Below are 24,430 nucleotides of genomic sequence, written 5' to 3' on the forward strand. Positions count from 1 at the left end.
ATCCTAGATTAGGTCCCTTGAGGTAGATGTTATTTTAGGGACGTAAAGTGAGGATAACGGGAATGGGTAATCGGGATAGTGATTGGTTGGTTAAATTAAATACAACTTATTTATTGCGGGTTGAAAACCCTATATGCTCACCAGGCTCCCAAGCCTGACCCACTCAGTTTTATTTGTATTACAGGTAGTGGCGCGAGGGCATAAGATGGTTGAATCATCAAGTTGTATTGTTTACAAGTCTGTATATGTATATATTTGTTGAATGACTTGTAATGTTATCGTTTATGCTTTATGGTCTGTATCGGAACATGACATCCCGAGTTTTGATTATATAATGAAAATGCATCTCTTGATGAAATGCTTTGATAAATATTATTTTATCATGTTTTGTTTTGGGAACAAATTCCGCAACTCTTTCAAATCAAAAGGATTTACTCTGAAATTATTTAAAAGCATAAATGAAAATCGGTCTTTTCTGGCCGAGATTTTGGGGATGTCACATGCTTTATATGTCATCATAGAAGAAGACCCTGCTGTCCCCCAATTTGTAACAATTTGTATTATCATTATTTGATTTTAATAATAATTTGTTTTGTTTTTATTGTTGAGGTTATAGACTGATAGTCTTATGTTTTATTAAATCTGGAGGATCAGGTTTGAAGAGGAAATTACCAGAGGGAGAGGGAGAGGGAGAAGGATCCCATTTGAAAAAGCATATGAAACATGTTCATTATATATATATATATATATATATATATATATATATATATATATATATATATATATATATATATATATATATATATATATTTCATATGTCATTGTCATAGGAAGTAAATCCATTTGAGAGATTAACTGAACGAGAGAAAAGAAAACACCAACACTCCATGGCTAATAAGAATAAAACAAATAAAGATATGAGGCAAAAAAAGGTAAAACAAAGTCGTATGTATGAATATGATTTGTATGGTAATTAAATTTATAGTGTATGTATGTTTTGGTTTGCATGCAGTCTTTGTTTGGTAGCTTGGACAAACTTTGTAGCACCTGATCGTCCATGCCACTCTTGGTAAAAGAAATTTATAGTGTACTTCTTCCATTCATGTTAGTAATTTCTCATTATGATGCGTTGTTTCTTGTGCAATTTTATTTTTAGGAGGTATTTTACTTTATTAAATCTTTAAAGTTACAGGACATGAGTATGGGCACATCATGGAACATTTTAGGGCAGTTGTTGGTTTTCCTCTTGGTGATCCATCAATGAAATGGCCAACATCATGTAATAACATTTTAGGGGAAGATGTAGGTATATGTTTTTTAATGAATAATGTAATCATATGTATGAATATGAAATAAAGTTTGTTATTTGTATGACAATAAATTTTATGCAATGGATTGTATTTTTTGTATATGGTATTTTATTTTCTACTATGAGACATCAAATGCAAATTTAATTTGAAAATTAGTAAATCTATAAATAATATTTTTTTTTAACATTTAAAATTATGATACGCAAAAATGTGTGTCATCTTCATTTATGACATGGCCTTTCTTGACAGGGGCTTTCTTGATACGCATTGTGTGTCATTAACACACGCGTCGTAAGGTTACGACACGCGAATGCGTGTCGTCTTCCTTTATGACAGGGCCTTCCTTGATACGCATTGCGTGTCGTAAACGTGCGTCGTAATTGCGCGTCGTAAATGAGCGTCGTAAATGCGCGTCGTCTCTCTTTATGATAGGGCCTTCCTTGACGCGCATTTGCGCGTCGTCTGAGCCTTTTATGACGCACAATGAGCGTTGTAAAAGGCTGTTTTTCTAGTAGTTACGTAAATGACGATTTACCAATTTCCACCATGAAAACGAAATATTTATTATTAGGTTTTATTGGTTTTGAAACTCCTAGATCTTTTGAGATACATTGAACTTTTTCAATGGCATGTTTGAATCTCGATTGTGCCCTCTCAAATTTGTGACTGGGATGCCGAGGATCACAAACATGGTGTGAATAACCATACAAATTGACTTGGCACCCTCAACAATATTACCTAATCGATGTGCCGGTTAACCACACACGCTCCACCGATCTATAATAAAGTCAAGTTACCCTTTGCCACTCTTACTAGTCCATGTTAGTGTGCTGGTTAACCACACACGCTCCACTAACGACTTGGTAAGGTACAAAGTGTAATTTTATGGGCTAGAACCTTTTCACATTTTCCTAAGTAACTAAGATTGGGAATTTATAAATGTTTAGCTACTTAGTATTTTTCATTATACTTTTAATGAAGGGAGAATTATAGTCCATTCCTACCCGTTCGACTAACGACCCTCCACCAGTCAAGGAAGTGGTGGGTGAGAGTGGACACCCATTAAATTGCCATTTTATAGGCAGTAACCTTATACCCCCCTTATATACCGGCTTCGTGAATGAGGCCTACTAACGGTAAGATTGACTTCCTCTTATACATATCTATATAATTAAAATTATAATAATAGTATAAGGGTTGAATTTTAAACTTTTTTAAAATTTCAATGTTCAATTTGGAATTAAAGTATACATGAGGAGTAACTTTTCAAATTCCAAAACTTGAGGGCAAGTTTTGAAACTATTTCAAGACTCTTTAAATCATAACTTATGAGTTTAATGGTTCATTAAAATGAAGACTCTTCATTTTAATGTAAACCCTTATTTTTTAAAAACACTTTAAAGAAGTGTCTCTTCAACATCCATAACTTGAGGACAAGTTATGGAGTCATTAAACTATTTAAAGGAAAAAACTCTTACATTTTATGTAACCTACAAAACTTTTATGAGTTTTTAAGATTCATAAATATGAATTTTCACATAACTTGAAGACAAGTTACAAAAACATATTTTATGAACTTCTTTTAGACTAATATGGATTGAAAACAACTAAAACATAATTTTTTGATTATCAATCTAAACTAACTCATAAATCAAGGAAACATAAAATACTTGAAAATTCATAACTTGAGGACAAGTTATGAACGCCATACAATTTTCAACAAGATCATGAATTATATCACCAAACAATTTGCACACAATTCCTATGATCTAGCAAAACTCATAAGCATGATCATTCATAATCAACAATTTTCAAGAATAACATGAACACATATAAACTTGAAACTTTTATTACAGCATTGAAATTGGTTTAACATAATCATTACCACATTCAAAACAAGTTTTATAAGCCCAAAACAGTCAAAGGTAATGATTCTAGACCAATTCCAACACCAAAACTCGAAAATATGCTCTCTGGGGGTCCAACTCGTCGAGTGCATGAACAAACTTGGCGAGTTAGATGCATTTTGCCTTGGACTCGTCGATTCCCTTCATGGACTCGGCGAGTCTGCTGGGCAGACAGCACCAAAAGTCGATTTTTAAGCAGTTTAAGCAAGTACAACAAGAAAACAAGCCTAGGCTCTGATACCACTGTTGGGTTTTGAGCAATCTAACACTCCTAAGTGTACATGCAACCCTAAATATCTTGGATCTATGTTTTCTCTATTATACATGCAAATATCAACTTTCCAAGGTATTGTTCTATTCTAGCATACAAAAGTTTGAATAACACAAGTTAGAATAACATACCTTTTGTTGGTGCTTGTCTTCATGAAGCTTGAGTGCCTAGTGCCCCAAGTGTGACACCTCAAATGGTTCACACAACATCATAAGCACTTGGAATAACTTAGAGAGAAATTAGAACACTTCAAGAATCGGCTTGCCCTCCATGCATATCTTAGTGGCTGATTTCTCACATCAATAAGATGCTAATATAGTTGTTACAATTAGGGTAAATGCTAATTGTCATGGCTTTCCATTTCCTTGGGTCCATGGGTTCAAATACACCATGGAGCATCCATAGAGCATCCAATGGGTTTTAGCCCAACTTGATAATCCATGGAGCATTAGCCCACTATATAAGTATCGATGATTTACACAATCAACCCATATATTTAATTAGTCTTCTTTTGATCACTTAATTAATTCTAGATTAATTCTTGATCAGTACTAATTAAATAATCTCTATTAATATATTAGAACTTATAATATATTAATAAACATTAAGTGTTATTTCTCTCATTTTAGTCTATCCAAGTGCATGATGCCATGCAACCCAAATGGACCATGTCGGGTCGGGTCAAGTCTTACCAATTATAGTTATGGACTTAGACATTAATCCAACAGGACCTAGCTTGGATCAAATTACAAGGTTTCACTTGGATACAGGACTACTAAATTCCATGGGTTTATTATATACAGACTTTTATTAGGAATTTCTTTCAAAACACCATAAGAATTGAAATACAATACACTTAGAACTAAGATAAAATTAGTTAGATAACTCATGACGCATAGCCCTTTCTAACGACTCATTACCGTATCACCTTTAAACATTTTTGTTGAAAGGTGCCTTCTTCGTAGACCTATAGGGTACGATCATAATAGCACTAATGCATCGGATCCCATCATAACTCCTCAACTAAGAGTGTTTGGGCAAAAATAGTATCTAGGATGGGTAAATTTAACATTCGTACAAAACCTACTTCTACCCATTTCCATAACTCCATCTAAGGAGTGTTTAGCATAAATAATAAGAATAGTACAACAATGTGCAAAATTTATATATGTGAATATAAATTGTAAGAATGCACTTGAGATAATCATCCCCCCTCACGAAGTCGTTTTTCATCATGAAATAGAATTATGTCTTCACCAAGAGGTAACCAACCAACTAGCAAGGCACCAACCCTGCAGATAGACTCAGCTACTTTTCAAGCTGCAGTCACGGTATCCGTGGCAGCCGTCATGGCGCAGCTCAATACTAACGACGCCAACGGGCGCGGAGATGGTGCCAAAAATACTCACTGAAATAACAATGAAGAACACCCGTGGGTGTCTACCAATGAAAATACCTCATACCACAAAACTAAGAGCAAGAAACGGAAGTTTTAGGATAGAAAGCAATGTAAGCCATCTCAAAAATTCGCTAAGACACAGCAATCCGTGGCTGCCCCTACAATTACGACAGTAGTCACAACACATGCCTCGACATCAGCCACAATATCTATCACTCAACCACCAGATAGGCAATATATGGGAACACTTCCCAAGTGTAACAAGCACAGCAACCATCACACAGGAGCTTTCCGGATTCCACAATGTATCCACTACAATTGGAAAGGACATATCGTCCGCTTCTGCAGGACCCCGACCCAGCACATCACTTCAACCACCAATACTGGTTTAAGTCCAGTATGCTACCTATGCGGTGAAACAGGACACTTCAAGAGGGAATGTCCAACCGAGAGAAATGACGGAGGAATAGGAGGAGTGTGACAATTTAACCATCGTAAGCAACAAGGAACCTTATTAGGAGTTTTGGAACATTTCAAAACAATAACATTTAAGTACCATATGTTTGTAATATGTGTGGTGTGTTGCTAAGATTAACGTCTTTTAAAAGTAGTTAAAATACTATGTCGTTCAATTAAATCAAAACACTTATGTACATCGAGCGATCATCGAGAGACCTGTTAAGGACCCTAATATGAAACTATTGCATAAGGTGTCTAAGTCCATAACTATTTCTGGTATGTACTTGACCCGACCCGACATCGTCCATTTGGGTTGCATGACACCATGCAATTGGATATACTATATGAGAGAAATAACACTTGTGGTTTATTAATATGTTATAAGTTCTAATATATTAATGATATTAGTTAATTAGTTTCATCAAGAATTAATTTTAGAATTAATTAAGTGATCAAAAGATAACTAATTAAATATATGGGTTGATTATGTAAATAATCCATATCCTGTATAGTGGGCTGAGAGGCTCCATGGATAATCAAGTTGGGTTGAACCCATTGGATGTTCCATGGAGGCTGCATGGGAGTTACAAACCCATGGGTCATGGAAATGAAGAGTCATGACACATTAGGGTTTACATGGTGTAACCCTAAATGTGTCAACACTATATAAAGCTCATGTTTCTCCCAAAATCAGCTACACATGCATGCTTGAGGGCTAGAGCCGATTTTTAGAGTGTTATACTTTCTCTCCAAGTTTACTCCATAGCATTTGGTGTTGTGTGAAGCATTTGAGGCATCACACTTGGGGTGCTAGGCTCACAAGGTTTCAAGGATCAAAATCAACAACAAGGTATGTAGTTCTATCTTTTATTCAAGTTAATTGTTCCCCATGTATGCTAGATAGGATCATAGCCCTGGAAATCAACTTTGCATGATAATTAGACAAACAAAGATCCAAAGTTATTAGGGTTGCATGTAAACTTAGGAAGTGTTAGAATGCTCAAAACCCATCAGTGGTATCAAAGACTAGGCTTGTTTCTTTATTATTTGTGCTAAATAGTTGGTAAAAGTCGATATTGTGCAATCTGCCTGATGAACTTGCCGAGTCCATGGGGGGACTCGCCGAGTTCATGTGTATCTTAAACCTACTCGCCGAGTAGGTTCGTGCACTCGGCGAGTAAGAGCCACAGAATACAGATTTTCGACTGTTGCTGCTGGAAATGGACTACAAACATTACCCTAAACTGTTTTGGTGTTATAAAACTTGTTTTAGATGGTGTAATGTTTGTTCTAATACATTTACAATGGAAAATATCAATTTTTCATGATTATATGTGTTCATATGGACTTGAAACTTTGATATGGATATTCATGTTCATATGGACTTGTAACGTACTTGGTAGTTTAATTCTTGATCATAATGTGCTTTAATGGAGCCCATACTTGTCACACCCCAAAACCACGAACGGCGGAAACGTTCAGGGGTGGAGGAAGTCATGTACAGTATCACAACAGTGTAATATAATAAACAAGCAACAACATCATCCATTGCATCATATGTAAAGTTTAATACATGTGTGTTCTTTTATGTAATAAGACACCAAAAATATACAATCAAAATAAAAGACGAGACTTGACTGCTCCGTCTTCTCAAAACCTGGCCTCCGTACCTGTCTACTGATGACCTGAGAATACAAGTTATTTTGAAAGCGAGTATCAGCTTTAAAGCTGGTGAATTCATAACTATAATAGTGTCATTGCCTTGTTTGTGAAAATCTATTATGAAGGCCATGTAAACCTTTAAATGAAAATGTTGAGGTAAGTATGAAATCCCTAGAAAAACCCTTATTTTCTATAAGAATGAAATGTAGTCTTCTACCAAGACCCGAATGTTCTGTACGTATAAAGTGTAGTCTTCTACCAAGACCCGAATGTTTTGTAAGTATGAAGTGTAGTCTTCTACCAAGACCCAAATGTTCTGTGTGTAAAATGATAGTTTTTCCTTTGTATTGACTAGTACTAAAAATGCTTAGTCTAACTCATCGTTTATGTGAATGTATCATAAAATAAAGTAAACAGGAAAAGGTACTACTGTAAGTGTTGTCACTGGGTACTAGGACCAACACAGCATCGCATTAAGCGAAATGTATAACCTAATGGACATCCGAAGATTGTCCAATTGACCTCTGTAGCAGCAGCAGGTGGGTGGATGGGTTAGTCCCAATCAATCTACCTAATATAAATAGTAACCTTAGACCTCCGAAGATGGTCATTGACCACTGGTGCTAATCAGTGGGGTTCAGAATGGTAAGTCCCGTCTAGCTATCCCATTGAACCGGGATAGGAAAGACAATTTACACAGTAAGTACTAAGAAATCATCCTCGTAGTCCTAAGTACAAGTATCCAGGTAAGCGAATACAGGATAATGCACCTATGTAAAAGTGTTCATGTATGGTATTCATGTATGTGTGTCCATGTAACAAGTAAGTATATGTAAACATATTCATGTATCAGGTAAACCTCTGTAGGTATTCATGTATCAGGTAATGTACTAGTATAGACTCATGAATGAACTGACTCTTGTGTGATTCCTTGTAATAGAAGTAATGTTTGATATCTTCAAATTATCCCTATGATAATCTACTGTAATATAACTGGATGATCATGTAGGTTTGTACACTCTTACTACTCAAGGGTTTTGTAAACTAAATGAAAGATGTAAACTATAACATCAATACATATATATATATATATATATATATAAGAATATAAGTGTATATGTATAGTTTAGTTCAAGAATGTAAAATGGTTTTGTAAGACATCTTATGGGTTTTGAACAATAATTAACAATGACTTGATGTCATTTTAATAAACATTTCAAAGGTAAAACATTTGGTAACAATGTGCTTTTAAGATGTAAAACTATTTCACGCATCACATTTTGTAGCATGTGAAATCTGTTAAATGACAAACACAGTTATAAAATACATATCAATGATTTAATAATATGATTGTTTCTACTTGTATCCCCCCCCCCCATTAAAGCATTTAAAATCATTTAAAATATTGATTAGGGGCATGAACTCACTTGAAAGTTTGAAGATAGCGAAATGGAAAACCGGGCAGAGTTTCGTCTCGGGAAAAAGATTTTTCTCGGGATTCTCGGGAATCTCGGGAGTAAAATCGACCTTCGGGACTTGAGCAAAAAGACCAGGGCTTTGGGTTTGAACGGGCACGGAAATCGAGGCAAGATCGTGAGAGAAAGGAGAGAAATGGGGTGATTTTTCCGGAACCCTCGCATTTCTATTTATAGGGGGTCTGAGAAGCCTCGGTATGCGGGGCGTACGCTCGTACGCAGCGCGTACGCGTACGTCATGCATGAGCGAGTCCTCGACTGCCTCGGCTTCGGATGGGACGGGTCGGATGGGGCGGGTCGGATAGGGCGGGTCGGTAGCTTCGCATAGGGGCGACGTGGACGGACCGAGACCAAGGCCCTCGGGTACGCCGGGCGTACGAGGTTACGCAGCGCGTAACTCGGATGAGGACGCTGACTCTTCCTTCGGATATTACCGGATTTTTGATTTAAATATATATATATATATATATATATATATATATATATATATATATATATATATATATATATATATATATATATATATATATATATAAATTATTTAATAAACTTCAAAAAATCATATCTCCTTCATACGAACTCCGTTTTTGATGGTCTTTATATCCACGCGAAGGTGAGACTACGCTCTACAACTTTCGTTTAGACTCCGTTGGCAAATTCCGAAATTATTTTTATTATTTAATTATAAAATGACGTGATTAAGGAATTTCTTTAAAAATTCATAACTTCTTTATCTGACGTCGGTTTTTGCCAGACTTTTCACCGCTGAAATGTCATTGTCGAGACCTTCGATTCTCGTTTAGGTCTTTCCGGCCAAAAGTCGCTCGATCTCCGATTCGAGTTTTTAGCTGTCTGCTGCTAAGCCGAACTTGGAAAAATCTTAACTTCAATATACGAAGCCGGATTTGGGCGTTCTTTTTACGTACGATCATGGTTTAATGACATTTAAACATAGAGGGAATTTAAATAGAACTTTTTGGACATTTTATTATCAAAGTTAATTTTATTAACTCAAAAGTGGTTACAATACTTGACTTTTTAGGTCATTACAAACAGTTGAAATATCGGGTTGTCACAATACTTGTCCTCAAGTTATGGAAAACCAAGAGTCACACTTGAATTAAAACCATTAAAAGAACACAAGAGTTAGAAAAATGAAGAGTCTTCATTTTTAATACTCTAATTAACTCATAAGTTACAAGAAATGAAAAGTATTGAAAGTTTACAAAACTTGCCCTCAAGTTTTGGAACAAGTAAAGTCTTGATTAAAACTTTAGTTCCAACCCTTAGAATTTTAAAAGTTAAAATTCAACCCTTATACTTATAATATTATAAGTTAATAATATATATATATATATATATATATATATATATATATATATATATATATATATGTATAAGATCAAAGTCGTCGTACCGCTAGTACACCTCATTCACGAAGCCAGTCTATAAGATGGGTATAAGGCCCTATAAAATGGAAACTTAATGGGTTTCCACTCGCACCCACCGCTTGCTTGACTGGTGGAGGGTCGTTAGCCGAACGGGTAGGAAAATGACTTAAAAATTCCCATTAAAAGTATAATCATTATTAAAAAGTAACTAAATGTTTTATAAATTCCCAATCTTAGTTACTTTAGGAAAAATGTGAATAAGGTGCTAATCCATGAAATTACACTTTGCACCTTGTTTAAGTTGTTGGTGGAGCGTTTGTGGTTTACCGGCACACTAACTTGGACTTAACAAGGAAGGCAAAGGGTGACTTAAGGTTTTTCATGAGGTCGGAAGGAGCGCGTGTGGTTTACTGGCACAACGATCAAGTGAAAAAACATTAAGGGTACCAAGTAATTTGCATGGTTACTTCACACCTTGTTTTGTGATCCTTGGTATCCCAGTCACAAAACATGAAGGGCACACTCGAGATTGAAACATGTCATTGAAAAGTTCAATGAAACTCAAAGAATCTAGGAATTTATAAAAACCAAATAAAACCTAATAATTTATATTTCGTTTTCATGGTGGAAATTGGTGAATCGTCATTCACCTACCTTTCAAATATGTTATAACTTAGATTACGACATCCCTCTTCTAGGTTATAATATATTGTGATTGGATCCTAGTCTTAATATTACATTTGGGTGTTTTATTAAGGACTATCCCTATATCTAAACTAAACTTACTTTCTTCTTTTCAGATGTCTTCCAACAATGCTACTCCTGGCTCAAAGCCTACTGACTCCTTCTCTCTCATGAACCTTTGTGGGAGTGTCATCTTTGATGGATCTAACTTTACTGATTGGATCTGAAACATCAGGATGGTCACTCGTTACGAGAACAAGGAATATGTTCTTGACAAGGAGCTCAAGGTTCCTGAGCGAACTGCTACTCCTGAGGAGTTTGCTGAATATGAGGCACATGAAAGAGATGCTACCAAAGTGGCATGCATCATGATGGCCACCATGACAGCCGAGCTCCAAAAGTCCTATGAGGACTACTATCCTTTTGAGATGCACAAGGATTTGATGGTCCGCTACAATCAGAGTGCTCGTCAAGAGCGATATGAAACCATCTCCTCTATGATAACGACCCGAATGAAAGATGGTGAACCCATCACAAGCCACATGCAGATAATGCAAAGGTATGTGGATCGATTGATGAAGTTGAATGTGAACTTCCCTAAGGAGTTAGCAATAGATATTATTTTGCACTCCTTACCTTTGTGTTATGATCAATTCCGCATGACATACCACATGAATAAGGAGGAAGTTACACTTAGCAAACTTCAAGGACTCCTAAAGACCGCAGAATCAGGTCTTAAAGGTATGTCGGTTGTGACCACTCCTGCTACTACTACAAACTCAGCACCTGTCCTGGCAATCGGGAAAGGTAGAGGGAAGAAGAGAAAGAAATCTTCGAAGGGTACCAAGGGTAAGACTCTTGATGGCTCATCTTCTAGCGGAACCAAGAAAGGTTTCGTTACACCTTCTTCTGATCCCAAAGAGGCTGAATGCTTCTACTGCCACGAAAAGGCGCACTGGAAGCGTAATTGTCCAAAGTACCAAAAAGATTTGAAGGATGCAAAAGTTAAACCCAACCATGCAGGTATTTACACTATCTCATTTAATAATTCACTTTATTCTAACTCTTGGTTCCTCGATACCGGTTGCGGTATTCATATTTGTTTTGAATTACAGGGACTAAGAAGAAGTAAGAATGTGGAGCATGGAAAGATAAACTTGACCATGGGGAATAAGAAAGTTTCACCTGTCACCATGATTGGATTTTATACTTTGTTGCTTAGTAGTAGATTTACTTTAGATTTGTATAGATGTTGTTATTCGCCAGAAATGGCAAGAAATGTTATTTCCTTTCATGCTTTGTATAAACAAGGTTTTACCTTTTCTTTTGATAATGAAATTGGTGGAACAAATGCTTTCTTTAATAGTGTGTTTTATTTTAAAGCATTACCTTGTGATGTTGTGTATGAAGTTGTGTCTGTTGTAGATAACTTAGGAAATAATGTAATGTGTATTGATTCTACTAATGTTAATAACTTGGATAAAGCATCATTATGGCATTGTCGTCTTCGACATATAAGCAAGAAACACATAGGCCAACTCCAAAAGGATGAAGTCTGGGAGTCATTTGACCTAAGGTCAGATGATAGTTGCGAATCATGCGTACTTGGAAAAATGACAAAGTCACCCTTCATAGGTTCGTGTGAGAGGAGTGAAGGTTTGTTGGATCTTGTACACACGGATGTGTGTGGGCCCTTCAAACATGCCACAAGGGATGCTAATCGTTATTATTTCACTTTTACTGATGATTACAATAGATATGGATATGTCTACTTAATTGGGTAGGAGCATTAAGATGCTTCAATCCGATCGTGGTGGAGAGTATCTTAGTAATTGAGTTCCTCAACTATCTAACGGAATGTGGGATTGTCTCCCAATTGACACCTCCTGGGACACCACAGTTAAATGGTATAGCTGAGAGGCGTAATTGAACCTTGTTGGACATGGTTCGTTCCATGATGAGTCGAGCTACGCTACCAATCTCATTTTGGGGGTATGCCTTAGAGACTGCCACCCATATCCTTAATCTGGTCCCTACAAAGAAGGTTGCCAAAACACCTCACGAGATGTGGACTGGAAAAGTTCCTAGTCTAGCACACATCAAGGTTTGGGGTTGCGAGGCTTTTGTGAGACGCGAGACTCATGACAAGCTCGAACCTCGAAGCGAGAGGTGTATTTTCATCGGCTACCCACAAAAATCCTTTGGTTACCTCTTCTACAAACCTAGTGAGAATGTGGTCTTTGTAGCAAGGAGGGATGTCTTTCAAGAGAGAGAGTTCATAAGCCAAGGAGACAGTGGGAGGCTAATTGACCTTGAAGAACTTCAAGAGTCAAGTGGTGAAGGAACCTCAAACCCTAGCAGTCAACTTGAGGAGGAACCTCCTGTTGATCAAATTATACCTCCAGTTGTACCACAAAGGCGTTCCACAAGGGTTAGGAATGTACCTGAGCATTACTACGGTTTCCATATTACTACGGAAGGTGAGAAACTTATTAATGATGAGTCACTAGTAGTCCTGGATGAACCCAACAGCTATGTGGAAGCCATGGCAGGCCTTGAGTCTACTAAATAGAAAGAGGTAATGGATAGCAAGATACAATCCATGTATGACAATCAGGTCTGGGACTTGGTTGACAATGTGCCAGGTCGTAAGACAGTTGGGTGCAAATGGATCTTCAAGAAGAAGACCGACATGGATGGTAATGTACACACTTATAAGGCATGATTGGTTGCAAAGGGTTTTTCTCAAACTCCAGGAGTTGATTATGATGATACCTTTGCACCAGTAGCTAAGATTAAGTCTATTAGGGTATTGTTAGCCATAGCTGCATTACATGACTATCAAATATGGAAAATGGATGTCAAAACCACTTTCCTTAATGGAAAGTTGGTTGAGGATGTTTACATGAATCAGCCACAGGGTTTTGTCAGCACAGAGTACCCTAATAGAGTGAGTAAGCTTGAGAAATCCATCTATGGATTAAAGCAAGCACCTCGCAGATGGAATCTTTGCTTTGATGAGAAAGTCAAAAAGTTTGGCTTTTCTAGGAGTGAAGATGAATCTTGTGTATATGTCAAGGCTAGTGGTAGTATAGTTAGCTTTTTGGTACTATATGTGCATGACATAATACTCATAGGAAAGGACATCCCAACTCTACAGGAAGTTAAGTGCTGGCTTGGGAAGTGTTTTGCTATGAAGGACCTAGGAGAAGCTGCCTATATTCTAGGAATAACGATTTTGAGAAACCGGAGTAAAAGACTAATTGGACTTAGTCAGAGTACATACTTGGATAAGGTGTTGAAGAGATTCAGCATGCAAGATTCCAAGAAAGGAGAGTTACCCATCCAGAGTAACACTAGACTGAGTCAGACTCAGAGCCCGAGTACTGAGGATGAGATAGCAGAAATGAGTCGGGTACCTTATGCTTTGGCAGTAGGCTCGATCATGTATGCTATGACATGTACTCGTCTTGATGTAGCCTTTGATTTAAGAATGGTTAGTAGGTATCAGGGGAATCCTGGTAAGGCTCACTGGACAGCGGTAAAGAACATTCTTAAGTACCTGCGGAGGACTAAGGACTGGGTCCCTACCCTCGGTGGGAGTGACGACTTGAGAGTTGTAGGGTATAGTGATGCTAGCTTCCAGACTGATAGGGATAATTTCCGCTCTCAATCGGGCCGGGTCTATACCTTAAACGGAGGAGCAATCTCTTGGAAAAGTTCCAAGCAGGAGACAGTGGCTGATTCAACTTGCGAATCAGAGTATATAGCGGCAAAAGAGGCTATGTGGCTAAAGAACTTCATCGGAGACCTTGGAGTTGTACCAGCTATATCGAAGCCTATAGAGATTTTCTGTGATAGTGAAAGTGTTGTTGCCTTAGCCAAGGAACCAAGGGATAATGGGAGATCCAGACACATTGACAGAAAATATCATTTCATCAAACATCGTATAGAAGAAGGACTTCTTGTGGCAAAGAGGGTATCATCGGATGAGAACCCTGCAGATCCCCTCACGAAGGGACTGGGTAGGGTTAAGCGTCTCCAGCATGCTAGGAGCATAGGGCTGAAGGATGATATTAGTCTTAGTAGTTAGATGATTTTGAAATTTGTAAAATGTAATTGACATTTGATGATGAATAAAAGTTATGTTTATTTATGAGTAAAGTGTTCCTATCTCCTGTCAATCGTTTACTATTATTTCTTTTGCATGTTTTGACTTTCCAGAATATTTATGTTGTTTTACATATTATTCAAATTATCCACAATCAGTCATATATTGGAAGTAGATATGAAGTAAGATTATCATGAGTTGGTTGTAGAGGTCTAAAATGTTAGACATGGCCTCAACACTAATGAGTGCTCATAAGTTCTGAGTATTGGATTCAACCCACGCTCGCTGGTATCACTTCATGGAATTTATCTCGAGTGATAGCGAGACGGTAATATCATATAAGTCTTCAAACCTAGAGATATGACTTGTTAACTATGAGGTAGTTATGCATTGAACATGCGAAATCGCATTGGTAACTCGATGTTGTAAAACGTGCATTTGTGTGTAATTTAACAAGTAGTAGAACAAGCATATGAGTCGAAGTTTCTTTATTCCTTCTTGGATTAGAAGCTGATATCTGGGCCCCTCGATGATTTTGTTTTGACCTATGTACCGAGCCCGGTCAGAACTAAGTTGATGTGTTCAATTAAGTTCTATGTCAAACAAATCGGAAATTGGGAAACAAACTGCTGGACAATAAGCAAGACCATGTTCCATGTGTTTTTCCGGCTGATATATAAGAACAGAGGATTATATGATCCCTTATCTGAAATGGCATACCATCATCTTCTTAGTTCCGAGAAACCTTGAAAAGAGCTACGATTGTCAATCAGTTCCTGAAGTTATACATGCAGTTATAGTTATTAGACTTATCCAAGTGGGAGACTATTGGATAAGGTGTCTAAGTCCATAACTATTTCTGGTATGTACTTGATCCGACCCGGCATGGTCCATTTGGGTTGCATGGCACCATGCAATTGGATAGACTAAATGAGAGAAAAAAAAACTTGTGGTTTATTAATATATTATAAGTTCTAATATATTAATAATATTACTTAATTACTTTGATCAAGAATTAATTTTAGAATTAGTTAAGCGATCAAAAGATAACTAATTAAATATATGGGTTGATTATGTAAATCATCCATATCTTGTATAGTGGGCTGAGAGGCTCCATGGATAATTAAGTTGGGTTGAACCCATTGGATGTTCCATGGAGGCTCCATGGGAGTTACAAACCCATGGTCATGGAAATGAAGAGTCATGACACATTAGGGTTTACATGGTGTAACCCAAAATCTGTCAAAACTATATAAAGCTCATGTTTCTCCCAAAATCAGCGACACATGCATGCTTGAGGGCTAGAGCCGATTTAAAGAGTGTTATACTTTCTCTCCAAGTTTAATCCATAGCATTTGGTGTTGTGTGAAGCATTTGAGGCATCACACTTGGGGAGCTAGGCTCACAAGGTTTCAAGGATCAAAATCAACAACAAGGTATGTAGTTCTATCTTTTATTCAAGTTAAATTGTTCCCCATGTATGCTAGATATGATCATAGCCTTGGAAATCAACTTTGCATGATAATTAGACAAACATAGATCCAAGGTTATTAGGGTTGCATGTACGCTTAGGAAGTGTTAGAATGCTCAAAACCCATCAGAAACATCATCCTTAACTAACAGAAGACATATACTACCAGCACTAGCTACTGTGGTATAAATCATTCGCAGTAACAATAACATCGATCAAAACGGAAAACACTAAAAGAAACAAAGGCTGCACTATCACTCTAACGAATACCTCTTACGAATGCGACATAGTACATGTGTCATTGAGGAAATCCGGTGTCGTCAGTCGATATGGATTGGTTTGGATCACCACCTCTCATAATCCTAAATCTAACTCAGACTCTCTAGTTATCTTTCATTACGAAACCCCAAAGCACTATCTGGAGGTGTGTTATACTTTTTGTAACCTTTTCAAAGTACTCCTAGTAAAGCCTTCGAGAATATCACTCGTACAGAAGATCAAAGATCAATCATGGAGACGTGAGACAAAGGCGGTTAACCTATCACTACCGTGAGTATATGCGAAGTGTGGTGTATAATTAAGATTCTATGGACATTGGATGTGTGTTTCCGCCCTATTTCCTGTTCCTCGTCTGGTTGTGGACTTGGGGTAGAGTCACCCATCGAAATGTCTTATCAACCCTAATTACTTACGACCTATATGCGCGAGTTAATGATAGATGGACCAGGTATGAGTCCTACCAGGAGCTCCGGGGCAAGGATGCCCAGAAGTACGAGTGGATGTTCTACCATTCGAATTAATCTAGTCGTGTAAATTGAACCAATATGCTCCCCACCAATCTAATCAAACGAGAAGCACTACAACAGGCCCTTTGCAAAGCTCTAAGGAGATGTTATTACTTATGACTTAAGACAGCTAAAGACATACTGAGTCGGCTAGGTCACGCATGACCTCGAACTAGGAGCGGTATTATTCGCCCTTGAGATCTAGAGACACTATCTCTACAACACGAAATGTATAATCTTCACCGATCATAAGAACCTAGAAGGAAAGAGCGGCAGGACATGTTATCCCATGAATCGGATCTGGACACCGAAGTTGATGGAATCAGAAAGTACATCATGAACGAAGCACATGAAAACTCACTACTCCATACATCCAGGTTCAAACAAGATATATCTGGACCTCGAAAAGTAACATTAGTGGTAGGAGAACTGACATCGCTACACATGTGGGCAAGTATCAGACTAGTGCCAAGGTCAAGGTAGAACAATAGAAGACTTTGAGTTTCGTATAACAACCAATGATAACCGAAAGGAAATGGAAGAGGATAACCATGAACTTCACAACCAAGTTACCCAGGTCAAGGGGTGGTCTCGATGCCATTTGGGTAATTGTTGATAGGTTGACCAACCCGCGCACTTCCTACTAATAAAAAAGACAGGCAAGATGGAGAAATCAACTAGAAAGTACATCAAAGAGATTATATGACCATAGGGTCTGTCAATATTCGTTATCTCTGATAGAGATAGTAAATTCATTTCGCGACTCTGGAAAACCTTACAGGGACTGGGCTAGACATGAATATGGCCTACCACTAACAACCCGACGGACAGAGCTAAAGAAACTCTTCAACCCTTGGAAGACATACTAATAGCTTGGGTAATTGATTTTGGTGAAGTGTGGGAATGCCCACTTACCACTCATTAAATTTTCGCACAACAACAATTATCACCCTAACATCAAGGTTACTCCATTCGAAGCTCTCTGTAGCCGCAAGGGTAGATCACCAATGCGTTGGGCTGAAGTGGGAGATACACAGCTAGCGAAGGGACCAGTCCCCAATAGTACCCTCACTAGCCCTAAAATCATAAAGCAGACAAGTGAAAAGATCATTCAAATTCGATAAAGACTGAAAGCGTCTCGAGATCGACAAAAGAGCTACGCAGATAAGCGACACAAACACTTGGAATTCCAGGTTGGTGACCATGTACTACTGAAGGTCTCACCATGGAAAGGAACGATATGTTTTGGTAAACGTGGGAAACTAAATCCAAGATACATCGGGACATTTGAAATCCTTGCTAGGATTGGCCCAGTAGAATACAAACTCCGACTTCCTCAGGAACATAATAATGTACAACTTACCTTCCACGTATCGAACTTAAAAGAAATGTCTATCCAACGAGATTCTCGTGATACCACTCGAGAAAATTGAAATGAACGAGAGTCTCCACTTCATGGAAAAATCGATAGAAATCAAGTAACATCCCAGTTGTGAAGGTCCATTGGAACGTAAAACGAGGACCCAAGTTCACCTAGAAATGCGAAGATCAGATGAAACAAAAATACCCACATCCTTTCCCCAACTCTTGAAGTCCTAGTCGAAACGTTAATTTTGGGACGAAATTCCTTCTAACCGGGGATGATGTGACAACCGTCAATTTCTGGTCAAGTCAAAGTCAAATAAAGTCAACGAGTCAAACCGGTCAACTCAATTAACCCTTGTATATCAGGGTTTACCTTATGTTTACTATTATACAACGCACCATCTTAATACAAAGCATCGCTTAGAAGTTTCACGTGTTAAGAACATCCACACCCAAATTAGGGTAAGAGATGGAACTACTCGATAAAAACATTAACATATACCCTTTGAGGGCGTATAAAGCTCATAACAAGGCAAAACGGGATTTACACACCTTGCATAGCGAAGCTAAAAATTCAAAAAGCTCTCAAACGAAGTCTCTCTCAAATCTCTCTCGCTCTATCTTTCGCTACCACAAATCTCTCTAAGTATGAGAAATCTCTCCAAGTATGTGAAATCTCTCCCAAATCTCCCTAAGTATGTGAAATCTCTCCCAAATCTCTCTAAGTATGAGAAATCTCTCCAAGTATGTGAAATCTCTCCCAAATCTCTCTAAGTATGAGAAATCTCTCCAAGTATGTGAAATCTCTCCCAAATCTCTCTCAAAATCTCTCTCAACTTTTTATAATCACTCGGGGCATCCCGACCCTTGATTTAGTCAAAAACCACGCAAAACGGGAAGTTTATTTGAAAAACAGCCATTTAGGGCCGAACCCTCTTAGAGCCGAACCTCTTAGAGGCGAAACCCTAAGAAGCGAAACCTCAAGGACCGAACTGCTGAAGAACCGAACTAGGAGGATTGAACCCGAATTCACCCTTTGGTCTGAGACGCTACCTTCGGGTCCGAGATTACCTTCGCTCCATCTCGCTTCCCTCCACAGGCTCGCATGTGAAGCTGCTCAAGACCGAACCTGCCTCTCGGTTCCCATCTACGTTCGGTTCTAAGAACCAAGGACCAAACCTCTGGCCTAGACTTCAGACATTCGCAACATTTACCCGATTTTCAATACTTTTAGTGTTTTAAGCCCGTTTTTCGTGATTTTGACGCGGGATTTTTAGCCAAACTCGTATTTTAACATAAGAGACCCTAAATATTCATATTTTAATCATATTTTGAGGAAAAATCATTGCCTAAGAATAAAATCTAGTTGATAAGATATTTAGGTGGAGTGTTGACTTAGCCTTTGGGCAAGGACACAAGTTACCTCCCATACCCACTCCATGACCATTCCCAGTCACTATTCACCCATACCTAGTTAATCATTGTCCTTTTTACACTCATTTCCAGCGATAATCTTGATCAAAGGCTAGAAGGATCCCTACCTCTCCTCCCATTTCACTCACTTTTAACCAAAAAGCAAAACCCATTCTCTCTCACTTCCTCTCTCCAAGAATTCAAGATTCAAGGCTGATCTTAAGCTCGTCACATACCTTTGGTAAGTAAATCTCTTCCCACACTTGATTTCCTTACACTTCTTCACTCAAATCATGAGTTCCTTACACAAATATCATCATATTTGTGGTAGATCTTCTAATCTTCAAGCATCATCTATAGTGTTCTTGAGTTGAACACTTCCTTTCTTCATCATCCATTTACTGTAACCACACAAGTTGAGTTCATACCCCTATCTTTTCATTCTTTTCTTAAGTTTTAAGGAGGGGAATACAAGTTAAAACACCGAGAACACAACTAAACTCATCCAATAGCTTTCATCAGAAACGTTTAACTCCATTCACCGACTGTTTTGGTCAACTTAAACATTTTAGTTTTCAAAACTGTATTAGGTGCAAATATTTCAGGTTCATACCTTTAAAATGACTAGTTGCACATCTCCATAAAATTTTTCTACAAATTATTGTGATGTTTACAAAATTGCCTAACATTTCAAGAGCAAATCCGGACTAGTCTGTGAATATAGACTTTTTCACACAAGTTAGAAGTCACTAAAAATCATAATAAAATTTATGAACAAACTGGACACATTTTCTAAACTCTCAGAATTTACGGATTTTGATTTTGACTTTTCATGATTTTTCTATAATGTTTCTAAGCACAGGAATTGGAAAGCTAAAACTAGAAAAATAGTTAACAAATTCATTTACACCATGTAACTTGCTTAGGAAAGTGTGTACTTTATGTGAATACAACTTGTTATATTACATGTTATTTCACCTTAGTAAAACGTATATACTAGTAAACAAAAGGGTTTTTACATTTACAAATATAGTAGTTAACTATAATAAACAAAGTCATAACCATTACATTTAAATGTTTTGATAAACTATAATAAGTAAAGTTTATTGTAACAGCCCAAAACCTCAAGTATTGTTAAATTGCATTTTGGGGGTGTTTTAAAGGGGAGACTCGGCGAGTTGGAGCCAGACTCGCCGAGTAGGGTCGCAGACTCGGTGAGTTGGAGCCGACTGGACTCGACGAGTCCAGATATGGACTCGGCGAGTCGACGCTGTTCAGCAGAAACCCTAGCCGTTTCGTATTGGGTCGTATTTAAGGGTTGTTATGTCGTCCTTGTTCGTCTTTTGGCCGATTGAGGAGAACTCTAAACGAATGTGGCATCTAGAGCAAGCTTGAAGGCCATTAGTGACTTTGAGGGAATTGTAGTGCAAGAAGAGGAAGGATTTTGGCCAAGGGAGGATCAAGGGGATTGAGCTTTGAGGTTTGGGGACACAGAAAGTATGTTTTCAGGTAATGTTTCGGATCATTCCTGTTATTTTGTTGTGTACACGAATTTAGGGTTTATGAAACCCATTTGGTGATTTGATGGATTATTATGTTGTTATACAAAAGATTATACCCTAGTAATAGGATGATTAGAGGTCCAGAAGTCCCATGAGTGTGTATTTCGGGAAAATATGTATCTCAGGAAGCAGTTTGATCGACTGCATGGCGTGGACTCGCCGAGTCGGATGATCAGACTCGGCGAGTAGCTTGAAGATTCACTGGGACTCGCCGAGTTGTTCTTCAGACTCGGCGAGTGGAGTCGGGGTGGCCCCGCGATTCTTCCAGGAGTGACTCGTCGAGTCAAAGAGGATACTCGACGAGTAGAAGGGGAATTTCAGAGGATTGAAGGACGACCAGACTCGCCGAGTCGCCAGGGAACTCGCCGAGTCCAGTCGAGCTGACAATGGACTGTTGACCAGAGTTGACTGGTGTGATTTCTCAGGGTCAGTTATCGTGGAAGATAGAAGTACTAAAAAGAGATATATGATGAGACAGGGAGCTTGTAGCTCGGAGGATCAAGTGCAAGGGATTTTAGGAGTTGCTATCTTCCAGTGTCTGCGAGGTGAGTCTTCTCACTATACCTCACCCGGAAGGGTTTGATTGTGTGACCGGAAGGTCAAGTATGTTGTGTGTTATGTTTATATGCTATGAGTGGAAAGTTAGTTGCTACGCGTGATATACATGTTTATATATGGGCCGGAAGGCAAGGTATTAAGTGACAGAAAGGTCAGGTATGATATATGATATATGTGCTTTATGTGTTAGAGTATTTGTATTATGTGTTATATATGTGTATGGGCCGGAAGGCAATTATCATGTGGATCGAAAGATCCGGGCCGGAAGGCAATGTTATGTGGATCGAAAGATCCGGGCCGGAAGGCAATGTTATGTGGACCGAAAGGTCCGGGCCGGAGGGCGTATGTGCGTAAGGTATATTGGGGAACTCACTAAGCTTCGTGCTTACGTTGTTTATGTTATGTTGTTTCAGGTTCTTACAGTAACGCGGGATGGCAACGGTTCGATTGTACACACCGAAGAAAGAGTTATGTTTTGGAGGATCCTGGTCTTCTATTATAATGAAAATGAAACTATGTTTTGTAATTCGAATGTGAATAAGCTTTTAAACAAGTGTTTTTAATATTAAATTGATTATTTAAATGAAAATTTTGTTTTTGGAAATCACGGTGTTACAAATTGGTATCAGAGCCTTGGTTTGAGGGATTCGGACGCACCTACGGGTAAATCTGGACTCAAACTGAGGAAGTAAGAAAAAGTTTTCCAAATAAATGGTTTTCTAAAAGTGAATAAGAGTTCAAAGAGAAAGCAAGAAAGAGCAGTGTGTACAATCAGCCAGAGCCAAACGGTGATTTCCCAAAATACCCTTACTTTTGTATTATGAAATATTTATTATGCACGTTATGAGATATTATTGCATGCTAGAGACAGGCTAGGTCTTTCACATCTTAGGACTAGAGTGGCCTGATTTGTGATGCCTTAGTCTAGGGTTTGCTGTTATATGTGCGTTATGCTTTTGTGTGTATGTGATGAGTGAGAGTATCTAGTTAGAACTCACGAGGGGTAAAGCTACGGGGTACAGAGGTACTTCCGAGGATGAGCCGAGAAGGTGGAGCTACCACAGATGGGGAGTCCTATGTATGCTTCGATGCTCGAATGCTGCTTGCTTTGTGCTTTGTGGAGTTATCGATGATGGGAGTCAGCTACTAAGTGAGTATGACGATACTCAGGAGGTAGAGGGCTGGCATCATTAGGAACTCTTCAGCAGCTGATAGCAAAGAAGTGGGAGGACAGCGGAAGGGACTAGGGAGTAAACCTAGCCAGATGAGTGCGCTGGTAGAGTAGAGGATTTCGCTGGAAAGCGAGCACGCGCGATGAGATGGGGTGAAAGAGCAGGTTTATCAGCTACTTAGGAACTCTGGGATGGTCCGTGTGGAAAGTATGGGTAGATGTGGCAGGTAGTATGGGCCCATACTACTGAAAGCAGAGGACCCATACTTGATACAGGGGGCATTCTGAAGGTCCTAAGGAACAAATTGAGGAGTGATGTTATGGTTCGAATACCATACATCGGAGCGGATACAGAGTGATGTTATGGTCAGGGCACCATACATCGGAACAGATTGAGATGGATGTTGTGGTCCGAGTGCTATACATTGGAGCAGACTGAGGAGTGGTGCTATGGTTCAGGTACCATACACTGAAGCATGTTGAGGAGGGATGTCATGGGATGAGTACCATGGTTCGTAGTGGATGATGCTTGTGGCTATCTTGTTATCCGGTTATCGATCGGACGAGCACGAGCGAGCGGGATGCGAGGATTCGCGAGATCCGGCGTGATGAGGTTGTTGCATTGTTGCGGGCTGAGTCGCCAGAATTGTTGGGTCAATCAGGACCACTATGATTGAAGTAGTTTGATGAGCGATATGCGGCTTTCGCAGAAACGGCTGCCGCGGCGGTTACAGCGGCTGAAGCAACGGCTAAGAAAGGGGCTAGTCGGGGTTTTCAGTATCGGGACTTCTATTATGCGAAGTCTCCCACATTCGATGGAGTTCAAGACTCGATTGTTGCTATGAGATGGTTATCAGACATGGAGGGGTGTTTCTCCACGAGTTATGCCCTGCTGATCAGAGGGTGGGGTGTGCTCTGAATCTATTGAGGCTCGGGGCCAAGGATTGGTGGAGATTGACCACGAGGTCATTTTCCGATGCGCAGAGGGCTGCGGTTTCATGGGATCAATTCAGAGGGATGTTCAGTACTCGCTATGTTCCGCGGGATGAAAAGGAGAAATTGGCTCGGAAGTTCCTTAAGCTGAAGCAGGATTTGGAGTCGGTGACTGAGCGCACCGGGATGTTTATTGAGAGGGCGATGTTTTGCCCTGAGCTTGCTTCGGAGCAGGCTCAGATGTCCCGATATCCGAGTATGCTCAAGGGGGGGGTATCAGACAGTTAGTGCCTGCGCAGAGGTGCGGGACCGTGTTGGTATCGCAGGAGGCCGCCATGTGGCGTGAGGTAGAGGTTGAGTCGCAGTTGCGTGAGATGAGGCAGGCCCCGATGCAGTCGCAGTCGGCGCCGGAACGGTCCATGACCGTAGATGTTAGAATGGGGATCGGAGCGGTCACACTTGTGGGAAGTGTGAGATAGATGGCACCGGAGCTTGTTGGCCCA

Source organism: Lactuca sativa, chromosome 1, assembly GCF_002870075.4.
Source record: "Lactuca sativa cultivar Salinas chromosome 1, Lsat_Salinas_v11, whole genome shotgun sequence".
NCBI lineage: Eukaryota > Viridiplantae > Streptophyta > Magnoliopsida > Asterales > Asteraceae > Lactuca > Lactuca sativa.